The sequence below is a fragment of the Polypterus senegalus genome, chromosome 5, assembly GCF_016835505.1.
Source record: "Polypterus senegalus isolate Bchr_013 chromosome 5, ASM1683550v1, whole genome shotgun sequence".
Lineage (NCBI taxonomy): Eukaryota > Metazoa > Chordata > Cladistia > Polypteriformes > Polypteridae > Polypterus > Polypterus senegalus.
Window position 1 is genome coordinate 92,498,170 of NC_053158.1, and position 14,050 is coordinate 92,512,219.

Here is a 14,050-nt window from a genome sequence, read left to right on the forward strand (position 1 = left end):
AAACATACTGATCACCCCGCACGCACGATCAAATGCGCGAGCTACTGCAAAACTCCGGCTGTGATCTAGTTAGCCTTCCAATTTATATAGACTAAAGAATGGATTTAAAAAAAATTATTTGGGGAGGGTGTGGGCTTTATGTGGAATTAGAAGAGGATTTTTTCTCTCACAATGTCACAATCGAAGTGTGTTTGTCTGATTTGTCAATCTATCATTGCTATTCCAAAGAAGGAAAATGTTGAAAGGCACTTTCAAACTGTTCATAAAAACTACGAAACTGACTTCCTTCCGAAAAGCGATCTGAGAAAGTGAAAGGAGAGGGAACTAAAATCGCAGTTAATCGGACAGCCGTCATTTTTCATTAGGCTGAATTCAAAAGCTCCTTGACTGTATTATTCGGCTCTACTTATTTATGCGAGTCAGCTTTTTCCCACATGAAGATTATTAAATCCAAATACTGTAGTGTCCATAAATATATTGAATTGTTATTGTGCCATAAAGGTTATTCAGTTATGCAAGGTACGACAACATATATTTTATGTATAAAATATACTCAGAGTAAATATATATATATATATATATATATATATATATATATATATATATATATATATATATATATATATATATATATAAATATATAATACATATATATATATATATATACAGTAATCCCTCCTCGATCGCTGGGGAGTTCCAGAACCCCCCGCGATAGGTGAAAATCCGCGAAGTAGAAACCATATGTTTGTATGGTTATTTTTATATATTTTAAGCCCTTAGAAACTCTCCCACACTGTTTATAAATATTTTCCACACAGTTATACAGTAAACCCTCGTTTATAGCAGTTAATCCGCTCCAGACAGATAAATGAATTTCCACGAAGTAGTATTCTTTATTTATAAATCTAATATTTTCGCAGTTAGAGCATAGAAAATCTGTTTACGACCATCTAAATACATTTTTTAACATTATTAGAGCCCTCTAGACATGAAATAACACCCTTTAGTCAAAAGTTTAAACTGTGCTCCATGACAAGACAGAGATGACAGTTCTTTCTCACAATTAAAAGAATGCAAATATATCTTCCTCTTCAAAGGAGTGCCGTCAGGAGCAGAGAATGTTGGAAAGAGAGAGAAATGTAAACAATCAAAAATCAATAGGTCTGTTGGGCTTTTAAGTATACAAAGCACCCATGATAAAGCGGCCGCAATGTAGGGATCAATGTGAAGGTAGTCTTTCAGCATTTTTTAGAGGAGCGTCCGTATCTTCTAAGCAAACAGCCTCTGTGCAAACAGCCCCTCTGCTCACACCCCCTCCGTCAGGAGCAGAGAATATCAGAGAGAGTGAGAGAGACAGAGAAAAGCAAACAATCAAAAATCAATACGGGCTGTTAGAGCTTTGAAGTGTGCGAAGCACCACGCGGGAAGCATATCGTATATCATTGAGGAGTTTTATTTAATACGTAATACGTGCTCTGATTGGGTAGCTTCTCAGCCATCTGCCAATAGCATCCCTTGTATGATATCAACTGGGCAAACAAACTGAGGAAGCATGTACCATAAATTGAAAGACCCATTGTCCGCAGAAATCCACGAACCAGCAAAAAATCTGTGATATATATTTAGATATGCTTACATTTAAAATCTGCAATGGAGTGAAGCCGTGAAAGTCGAAGCATGATATAGCGAGGGATCACTGTATATATAACATTTTTAATGTAGGTAGATCATTTCGACCTGGTCATTTTAAAAGTAGCTCACAAGCCATAAAAGTGTGGGCACCCCTGATTTAAAAGGTACATTTCTTTTCATGAGATATAAAGTACTTTTTCTCCCAGGGCTGTGGTGTTTAAATAGGGGAATGCTTGCTGAGTTAATTTAAAACATTACACAAGTAAATTCTTCAGGTGTACATGTAATATGTTACAGATTAAAATGATTTGAGAATTTGTTTTTAATATGCTACTTTCTAAAGGTCCACCTTTCCTCAGTTTAAATGGCATGTTTTCCAATAGCAAAATTAGCCTATAACTAGATCTTAGTTTAAAGTCTTAGTGGTAAAGATGATGATTGATATTGAATGTTAAAAATAAACAATTAAATACACTTTTTTAAAGTTTTCAATCTACTTCATTGCAGTCTTTCTTCATTTAAATACTTCAGATTTGAAAGACTGACTGAAAATGATAATTGAATGAAACATTAAGTTGAAAATATCACTTCAAGCTTAAAAGTGTTTTCTGCATTATTACTATGAAGAAAGTAGGCTCCTCTTTCATGCCATAAAGTTAATTCTGAAGAAAGTAGTAATTAAAAAATATAAAATCTAGCTTTGTTTCCTTGCAATTGCAGCTTTATGCAGCCTCTTAAGTTTAATACCATCTTTGGAAAACCATCTTATGCTTCAGGCCAAAATAAATGAATTCCATCTGGTGATACTGGAAACCATAAGCAGTACTTTGCCTTTATGTTAATGAATTCATAAGCCTGAGGTATCTTTTTTTTGTTCATTTTAAACTTGTTTTTCTTCAAGGAAAAAGACAGTGGAGTGAAAGAAGGTAAACTCTCGTTGTAGATTTCACCACAGAAGAAAGGCCAAGACACTTGAGGTGTGAGGAGTTATGTATTTTGATGTTACTAAGTTAAAACTACTGGTAATGAATTTAAGAAAGTCAAAGTACTACATATCACATTTTAAAATGTGCTGATATTGAATTTTTACTATAAATATTTAACTTGTCTGTAAGTATAGTCTACAGCTGTGTGTTTGACAATATATTTTCATATAATTATAACAAATGGGAAATAAGAATGCAAATAAAAATTATATATATATTACTACCAATTATATATATATATATATATATATATATATATATATATATATATTACTACCAGTACTGCTGTCAATAGTCACATCCCTTAAACGATAAATATTGACGTTTCAGATAAAATACTTAATAATACTTATAATTTATTTATACCAGTCATTTCAAACCGGTATTCCATTATTTGCAGTCAACAGAATCTAAGCACACTGGATATTTAGAGTAAATTTTAAATATTAGTTTTTCTCAGTTGCTTTGGTGCATTTCTCACAACAGTCTTAACATTTGCATAACAGCGAGTGCATTTCTCAAAACACTTGGCAAAACATCATGGATGACCAGCAAAAGCAGGTAACCTCTTCAAAATCCTTAATCCATGCCTCAAAAGCAAGTATTTACATCGCTGAATATGTCAGTGCCATCAAAATGCCAAGTCCATGAATCATCGTCCACGGACATGACAGCCAAAATGTAAATTCATGTTATCAATATAAAATTGGCACACTCTAAACATTTTCTGATGCACAAAACATCTTAATGACAAGGGCAGGAAACATAAAAATACAAAACACCGATTGTGGGAGATTGATTCAAGAAGAATATTTTATTGACTGCACAGGGATATGGTGACATACCATGCACTGCACTTGGAGTCTAGCAAAAAATGCATTTCAATACTTTATGCATAACATATGAAGGAAAAAAAATTACAACATTGAAAACAATATATACATACTGAAATGTGTTTTGTATTTTGATGTTGTTTGCCATTTGCACTAAGTGTTTTGAGAAATGCACTCGCTGTTATGCAAATGTGAAGTCTGTTGTGAGAAATGCACCAAAGCAACTGAGACTGATTGATCTAACATCTCACACCTGCCCCGAATAATATGTCACCTGAGAGCAATTTAATATGGTGCAGGAATCATTAGTATTGTGAATACAAACCAAAAATAGTTTTGTAGAAACCTATAAAATACACTTGACAGCCAATGATATCTTGTTGAACACTGTTGACTGCAATGACTTACACAATGAAAAAATGAAAAGTTTGTCTGGAGTGTAAGACTATGCAAAAGAGGGCTACACAATGCATTTTGATCATCATGACATAAGCAACCGCTGATGCATGATATAGCTGAGAATTGCACATAAGCATCTGCCTGAGTGAACTAAAGCAATTGCAAAATGACGAAAACACCCAGAAATTGCTGTTATGATGTGCACAACTGACTAAAGGTTGTGGGAATTGAACGAGCAGTTTTGAGAACTGCAATTCTGTTGTGAGAAATGCACCAAAGCAACTGAGAAAAACTGTAAGTATTGTATTACTTGTGCCCTGTGCTGGCTGGGATTGGCTCCAGCAGACCCCCATGACCCTGTGTTAAGATATAACAGGTTGGACAATGACTGACTGACTGAAGTATTGTATTATTATTTATTTGTGTTTTTAAATAAAAAAAATGCAATTATGTATTATAACTGGAACTGGCAAACAATTAGTTTAATTTATTTATTAATTGCAATTTTTCATATGATCACTTTCAACTAATCACATATTTTACCACTTCTTGGAATGTTTGACAAAATATGCTATTACTGTGATAAACTCCAACAAAATATATTACTTATCAAAAATCACAATATACAGACTAAAAAAAGTAAAAACCCAGAAATTCCATTAACTGAAAATTAAAACATGCAGCCTTTTCCAGCGTTCATGTATGTTTTTGTAGCTCACTCATACTACAACCAGACAGAATTTTAACACTAATAGCAGTCCCTCATTTTGTTTTACTGCGCTCAACTATAGCAGCTCGCTGTTATTCAACAGTGCAACAAACTAATAGTTCTTTTTGTAGTATTAAACAAAGGAACATTCACTAGCAGAGGCAATTTTTGTCCGATCAAAAGATCAACTAAAGAATGCATGGCAATATTGGGCTAAATACTGTACAATCACTTTTTTCTTCTCATGGAGCCAACTGCTCGGACAATCTAGCCTGTTAATGAATTCAGAAGGAAATGTAGCTCTCTTTTTCTGCACTACCTGACCAGAGAGTAAGAACAGCCTTTCTCAAAAGACTGGTGTATTTGATGTTACCAAGCATTCTTGTCCAGATTGTGTCCAACTCTTGTTATCACCTAAATGTTTTGCCCAATACTACAGTCGACACTTATTTGAATATTGGGCTCTGCTCTGTAAAGATCCACTGATGTGTCCACAGGTTCACCCAGTGTCATCCTCTGAATCAGATGTGCTATAATAGGATGCTTTTTTTTGGGTGTTTCAGGATTTTCCATCGCATCTGCTGACTGTAGGCCATTTTTTAACTGTTTTCCTTAGACATGCCCATAGCAAGATAGGCCAGCATTTATTGGTTTCAACTGAGCTGTACAAAATATTAGCCAGGCTTCAACAAAGGCTTCCATGCTTAGAAAGTTTTTAAGTTTTTCTTTTCTCATACTCTTAAAGCAATCATTACAAGCTTCCTGAAAAAAAATGAAATATGCAAAATCCATTGGATTAGGGCTGGTAAGTACTGCACAGCACTCCATTACTGTTACTGCCATGACAGATTCAGATGGGGTTAAAACAGCATAGATACTCTCATAATAATCACATTAGTTCACTTGGCAATCTAAAAATAAGTAATAGTAGATTAAATTCTAAAAATTACTTAGCAATTCTTATAATCTAGTCTTTTTCTTAAAATTACTAAAATCTTACCTGCTTACCTGAAAAATTCAAGAAGTTGTTAGAGGTTCTTTATTTTATCGGATATGACATCAGTCCTCATTGCAGGAGTTTTTTTCTATTTGGAGAGTGTAGCTCGTAAGGCATCTTTGTTTCTATGCAGGCTTATGTTGATTTCCAAAGCTGAATTCCACCAAGTAGAAAATGTCTTGAATAAGGGGATCCTATGTTTGTCCATTCTCACTCTGTTTCAAAGCTTTAATGCATTGGATAGACTTTGTTCAAAAGAGACAATGTTGTTATTTTTCCTTGGATGTCCCCCTGATCTACAGTTTTTGAAAAGTGTTGAGCACACTTCTTTTTTGTGTAGTGTTGTCCAGTTAATGCCAAAACTTTACAATTTTTTTAGCTGTCAAGTTTCAAAGATTTGTGGCTTTCATATATGCTGTCAATATGTGACACTGCTGTCCCATGTGAGGTTAACATGTAGGAATTGTCTGAATTTCTGTCTGAATGACTTCTCTTAATCTCTTATTAAATTAGATTTGTTTAGATAACCTTTATTAATCCCAACGGGAAATTAGATGCATACAGCAGCAGAAGCATAAAACATTTACACATTCACAGGATAAACAATACAATCAATCAACAGATAGATATATAAATAATAAATAAATGTATATTGTGCAGACATTGCAAAGTTAAAGAGTATAAGCGTTTAGATTGGGATTTCAGGAGGAAGCATTGAATTGTCTAATAGCAGTAGGCAGGAAAGATCTCCAGATTCTGTTCTTAGCACACCATATTGCTATGAGCTTATGGCTAAATGTGCTCCAACAGAGCACCGCTTGGAGGGAATGGAGGGGATTTTTCATAATGGCTTCCTATTTTTCCTCCAACCTCTTTTCCACTACAGCTTCCAGTGTCTCCAAGGTTACACTGTAGTGTTTGCTTGCTTCCGTAGGAGACCACAACGCAGAACAATATGGTGGTAGACTATGAACTTCATACATCAGAGGACCTGAGTGTCCTCAGGAACTACAGTCTTGTGTGGCCCTTCTTGTACATTGCCATGGTATTGTCAAACCAGTCCAGTTTGCTGTTTATGAGAACCCCCAGGTACTTGTAGCTCTGCACCTCATCCATGTCCTCCCTCTGAATGGTGACTGGTCTCAGAGGATCTTTGGCATGTGGGAATTCCACCACCAACTCTTTTGCCTTTCCAGTTTTTAGCGACACTAGCAAAAAGCAACTCAGAAAGCATTGTGCTCGTTTCCCATTATTTTTATAATTTAATGAAAGATACACTTGCAATCAGTGTTTCCCTTAGTAAGGCCCTCAGTTACTAGCATTTGTAGTGACGTGACAGCCAAGGTACCACAGTGTAGAGTCATATTTTACAGGTAAATTGTTAATTTAAATAATTTATGCAGTGATTATAAATTTGCAAGTTTAATTTTTGAATATTCTTTGTATTTTAAGGTTGCAGTCAGATTTACTGTACCTTAACTGTGGCACTTTCTATTCTGGGATTGGCTATGTGAGGGATGCAAGCGAATAAAGGAGACGACAAATGCAAAAGACAGCTGTTTTAAGCTGTAAGGTCAATGTGTGATTATAGAAATAAACTGCTCTGAGGATTTTCTGCCTACATCTGTTTAGAATATTTAACCTACATCAAATAAATTCAAAATGTTAAAGTACTTTATAATATTATTAATTTATATTGTGTATTCCGGCTAGCAAAATATGAAGAATTTTCACGGAAGAAGGGAGGACCACATGTAAGCTTTACAACCACAGAAACTTCTACATCATACAGAGTATGCGTCTCAACAGAACACCAATGGCGGTATTCATTTGTGTTCCTCAGATTTCCTGTTAATGCTTCTTGTTTCTCTGAACAAACGCAGTAATAGCAGCTATATTCACTTGGGAAAGAATTTCCTTGTGATCATATATGGCCACACAGCAAATCATTCAGCCATTTCTGAGTAATTGGCAACAAAGGTGCATTATGCTGCAAAAAGCCCACATTGGTGTCCATAACATAACTTTCTATATTTTATGTGGTTTACAAAAAAAAAACATAAAAAGTTTCAGGCACATCATTTCCTTTTTATTGCATGTTAGTTTTCTATATTATTTTCATTTGTTTTTTTGTTTTTTTTTGGGCATGCAAGTATGAACACATTAAAACAATTGTGGCAATTGCTAGTGCAAAGTAATCACAAGCAGGTTTTGATGGGAAATAAAAGTGATGTAGATTATGTAAAATATAATGCCGATTGCAATTTATAACATTAATAAGTCAAAAGCAGCTTTAACTCAGGACCAGGTACTCCCTACTCATTACCTTGGTCCATGACAGAGAGATTCGAACTGATGATCAATAAAGACCAATAAATGATCAAAAAGGTAGCCCATGTACAAAGGAAAGGTCAGTGATAAGGAAGGAATGTAACTCTAAAACAAGACAAAAAGCAGATATCATCTACTTAAGAACTTTTCTAGCTTTCCAATAGGTCATCTTGTCAACTATTTTATAATAGGTAGTATGCTAGTGAGCTTTTCTTGAACTAGTGACAAAATTTACTTGCTAGCTACAATTTTCTTTCACAGTTTTGTCGTGGAGAGTGGTCTTTAAAATGATGATCAGGATGGTCATGGGCCACAGTGCCCAGAAGTAGAGACATGCTTGGAGCCAATAAGTACACCAGTGATTCTAAATATTAGATGAAATAATGCCAAGATCATGAATACTGAACCACCTTTGAAATACCTGTGACAATGAGGATTATCTTCCAGTCCTGGAGAAGCTGTCACAACTAACAATAGAAATGTAGACTATACTATGATTATTTCATGCAGCATGAGCTGCTGGAACCTCTTAGTGATAAAGTATTAATATTTTTACTGTAACAAAAATGACCCTAAATAGTTGGAGCAGTACAATATCAGATTTTATGCCATGGACTCTAGATCCTAGTTTCCTATATCTACAACGTGTTTGTTTGCATTTAACTTTAACTTTTTATTTTCCCTGTACATTTTCCCTTTATTGGCTTGATGCTGTTTTTACACAAGATGTATAGAAACATTAGGAATTACTTAAGACTGATGGGAAAAGTAAAGAAAACAAGTAATTTAAGTTTTAAAAGAAAGAAAAAAGAATTTCAAAATGTTCAACAGTGTCAAACACTGAGTAGCAAGAAGTAGCAAGTAGTCAAAAACGTGGAAAGAGTCGAGATTTAAAATGCAGGAAAGAGCAAAAGTAATCCAAGCAAAATAGCTGTGGATAACTGGAAATAGTACATAAAATGAAAGATAAAAGGAAAATAAAGAATAAACTCATTACAAGGCATAAGGAAGTACTGTATCATTCACTGAACAATGAGTGCAGAAGAATAACAGAAGGCATTTGAGAATTGCTAGGAAAGCGAGTTCTCTAATCTTGGGTCATTACAGAAACAAGGCAAAATGGGTATAATGTATGCTCATGTAAGGGAATTGACATGAAAGAGCTAAAGAAATGGAAAAACTGCACATAAATTAAGATTAAAGTAGAGTGTTACAAAGGAACCTAGGTGATATCAAGGGGAAGAGAGAAGATCTACATGACAAGAATGTCAAATCTAAATAGATGAACATGAACTGGAAAAACAAGACATCTTTTCAGTTGGCAAAAAGGACCAGATACTGTAAAAGCAGGGAAGGCAACACAATTCAAGAAAGGATATGGTGAAAGGACTACATGATACTTAGGTTAATCTTAAAAAAGGAGATTTGGAAAAAAAAAATGTAAAAAAACTAGGATTATGAACTAAATTATTTGAATTATGAAGTGCTGAAGGATGAAAGTCTGAAATTGGTCATGTTAGAAATAATAAAAAAAATGGCAGACAAAATATATACTAAAAAGATCAATGAGTGAGACAAAACACAAGTACAAGGGTTAGGGAACAGACTTGTCCAATTTGATGTTTTTTATATAGCTGACTTTTGATTTACCAGCTTAGAATGCTGGATATATATATATATATATATATATATATATATATATATATATATATATATATATATATATATATATATATATATATATATATATATATTAAATATAATAATACTGAGGAAAACACAATGCAAATAGTATATCCACTGTAGATAGATAGATAGATAGATAGATAGATAGATAGATAGATAGATAGATAGATAGATAGATAGATAGATAGATAGATAGATAGATATTGTCGCACCCTCCTCACCTAAGATATGTGGTACCACGCTGGGAAGAGAGGAAAAATAAGTCCGGTCCATGAAGCCCCACCTCAAACTCTGTACAGTTTAAAATATTATAGTTCATAATCCTTTTTTTTTTCTTTTTTTTTTACAGTCTTGTCTCCTTTTTCCTTAACCATCCCTTGAGGACACTAAATCCAAGGAATCCCCACACCTTCCAGTCTGCCCGGGATTTATTTCCTGCCTTGCGCCGTGTGTTGGCTAGCATTGGCACCAGCAGACACCTGTGACCCTGTATTTAGGATATAGTGGGTTGGATAAAGGATGGATGGATGGATATATATACTGTATATACAATGCTGGAGCGGACCCTAAGTGCAATCATCTTTTTATCATTTCATTTTATCCTTCACCATTTGAAGTTAATCTGAGCTAATTGCTATTTTTGTATGTCCAAAATGCTTGTATGGTGCTTTTCCACAATTCAGGCAGTAGCTAACTAGTAATCAAAAGATTCTGTGTCTTACATTTACAAACAACACTCAGAACACTTCATATATCCACTAACGTTAGCAGCCTTTAACAACATGTACATGTCCTCAGCTCTATATGGCAGTAATATATAATCTACAGCAATGTGTCAGCTAGGTACAATAACATCCGGTAATAACTGTTAAACTCTCGACATCAAAACTTACACATAATTCTACTTCATTAGTCCAGTGAACCACTAGCTTTAATGTAGTGAACTGATCAGCCACAATAACCAATTGCCTAGTATTGTGTAGGTCCTCCTAGTGCTAAAACAGCTCTGACTTAGAATATGAACTCCACAGTTGTGAAGTTGGGCCCTATCGATCAGACTTGTTTTTCCAGCACATCCCACAGATGCTTAATTAGACTGTAGTCTGGGAGTCAACACCTTAAACTCTTCATCATGTTCCTCAAAACATTTCCAAACAATTTTTGCACTGTGGTGGGGCACATTATCCTGCTGAAAGAGGACACTGTCATCAGGGAATACCATTGCCATGAAGGGGGTAATGTGGTCTGCAACAGTCTTTAGGTAGGCATTATAAGTCAAAGTAACATTCACATGAATGCCAGGACCCATGGCTTCCGAGCAGAACATTGCCCAGAGCATTACACTTTCTCCACCAGCTTGCCTTCTCCCTATAGTGCCTCCTGCTGCCTTCTCTTCCCTAGGTAAATGACACACCTGGCAGTCAATGTCATTTAAAAGAAAATGTAACTCAGCACGCAAGGCCATCTATTTCCATTTTTCTATGGTCCAATTCTGGCGCTCACATACCCATTGCAGGCTCGTTCAGAGGTGCCCAGGGATCAGCATGGGCTCTCTGATCATTCTGTGGCTATGCCGCCTCAGAGGCAGCAAGCTGCAAAGCACAGTGTGCCTCAACACCTTTCTCTTATTGCCATAATTTCTTTTTTAAGCAAATTGCACTACAGTAGCTGTACTGTGGGATTGGACCGGATGAACTAGCCTCCGATCCTTACACACATCAATGAGCCTTGGATGCCCATGACCATGTGACCAATTCACCGGTTGTCCTTACTTGGACCACTTTTGGTTGGTACTCAACACTACATACCGGGAACATCCCACACAACCTGCTGACCCATAGCATTAAAATTTTGTCCTTGTCAAAGTTGCTTAACCCAGGTATGACACTGATTCAGGTTAGAAATATCATAATTGTGGACAAAATAGGTTTTTAGGCCTATCTTAAAACATCACGTAATTCCAAATAGTTAATGCAACATTTTGTATTTTGGCTTGACAAAGATGAATTTCTTACAGTTTACTCTATGCCATCTAGGATTTTTGCAAGTTGGCTTATAAAAGCAGCTTTTGCTTCTTTCACTGGGAAAGCAGCCACCTTGTGTGTGAAACTATGGTTTAGATTTGAAATCATATTAAAGGTAAGAGGTTCATAGATTGCCTTTTAAGATCTGTTTGCTGTTAACCAGGTAACTTAATACATCTTGGAAAACATTTACTACTTAAATATGTACAATGATACTTTAAATCAAAATGGTTTACTCTAAATAGGACAACAAGCACAAAGAGAAAGGATTGCTTCACATGTAGCTGCAAATTATTTTCAGTGCACACAAAGTTGGATTTTCAGAATTAATTCTATAGGGATAATTAAAATGAATATAAAGTGCTGAAACTGGTTCCTAATTGAGTGAAATGCATTATACAGTAAGGATAAATGAAAACCAACAGACAACATAAAATATCTGTTGCAGAACAGCATAAAGATACACAGTTTTCAGAGTTTAATGGTGGTTATGTTTTCAACAGAAACAGGCCTTAGTAAAGCTAAAAGAGGGGATAATAAACTTTAAAAAAATAAGATTATTCCAAAATTGTAAATTACTACAGTGAGATCAAGATAATGTACAGTATATACAGTTTAAGACAAAATCATGGAGTGATAATGGACCACCAAATTTTCTGTAGCTGTATAATTGTTTCAGTTCTACACATCAGGACATAGATAACAATTATTTAGTCCTTGCCAAGTCCTAATATCAAATAAATCTACCTTTAGATGACAAAAACAAGAAGAAGACTTTATGTAAAAAAACAACTTGCAAAAGCTAACCCTACCCCTAACCCTAACCACTCATCCTTATTCCTCATTGATGCATAAACCCTTTTCATATCTTGCCATAGCATCTCAGTGGTGTTGAGGGGACTTTGACTTGGTCAATCCATGACCTTGATTAAATTCTTTTACAGCCAAATAGTTGTAAATCCGCTGTTGAGCCTAGTGCCATCATTTTTGTGCTTGATGCAGGTTTGGCTAAGCTTTATTTATGGGACAAATGGCTTCATTTTTTCATATGGACTGTTATGGTATAAAGAGAACTTAATGGTGGACTCAGTGATTGTATGAGGTCCAGATTTTCTGTTATGGTATAAAGAGAACTTAATGGTGGACTCAGTGATTGCATGAGGTCCAGATTTTGAGCCTGTACAATAACACCAGATTATTACCCTTCCATTCCAACTATAATTAAGAGATGGTATGAGCTGCTGTAGTGATATGATACAGTACGTTTGAGTTTTCTGGCTACCCATCCTTGAAAGTCATAATTGATTAGTCTGCTTCTGATGAAGATTTAGATTCCTTATGATTTCTTTGAGCATCAAATGTTCAGATGGGTACATTTTCCTGGGATGTCCGTAGAGAATGGTGTATGTCTTCACCATTTCTAAATAATGATTCTCACTATAGAATGATGGACGTCAGAGTAATTCAAAATGACCATGTAGCTCATCCCAGTCTGATTAACATCAAGAGTTGCTTCTCTGCAGTAACTGCATATTTATTTTGGCCTTGGCTTGGAATTACCACAAACTTAAATACCCCATATCAAACTGCCCAAGGTTCTGGTTCTCTATTTCTAAATAATGTTTCTCAGCATAAAATGTTGGATTTCAAAGCTATTCCTGGATCGATTATCATCAATAATTGCTTATCAGAAGTCATTTCTGATTCATTGTATCCTTGGCTTGGTGTTATCACACACCTGAATATCCCACATCAAACTGCCCAAGGTTCAGATTTTATACAGATTTGATGTAGATAAGACAAAATGGACAGCAGTTCACCTGAACTATAGAAGATACCCTAGGAATTCCTGCAGATAATAATCTATATGTGACAGAAATTAAGAGGACTTGCAATCCTGTTTTCAATAAATAACTCTGATGAATTGATTCCTAAAGTTAATCAAGATTACCATCTCATGGTATACCAAACTCCTCTTAAGGGTCAGAATGTGTCCTTTAAACCTTTTGTGTGGGAAAATCTACTTAAATTTTACTTGACTTAAAAAAAATCAAGAAACATTAAGAAAAATTGGAAATTGTACAAAAAAGCACCATGTTTACAAGTAACCTTTTGTTAAATGCCCTCTCAGCATGTCCATCCAACTGTAACCTCCCAGATGAAGTGGTCATGCTGTGAAGACAACAAACAGGGAGGTGCCCTGAAAACTTAACAGGCAGCCCGTCACATTATAAGAATGTAAATCACAACATTCGGACATTAAAAACAGCATGAAAAATGAGTACATCACAATTATTTATTAGCATACTCTATGAGTCAAAGGGAATAAGATGGAGGTTAAAACATATAGTGCAAGAAAGAGTATCCTGAATGTTAAATAAAGTTAATTTTCAGAAAACAGGCATAAAGAGAATAAAAATGGAAGATTCAAGATACTAGAACCAATGTTGCTT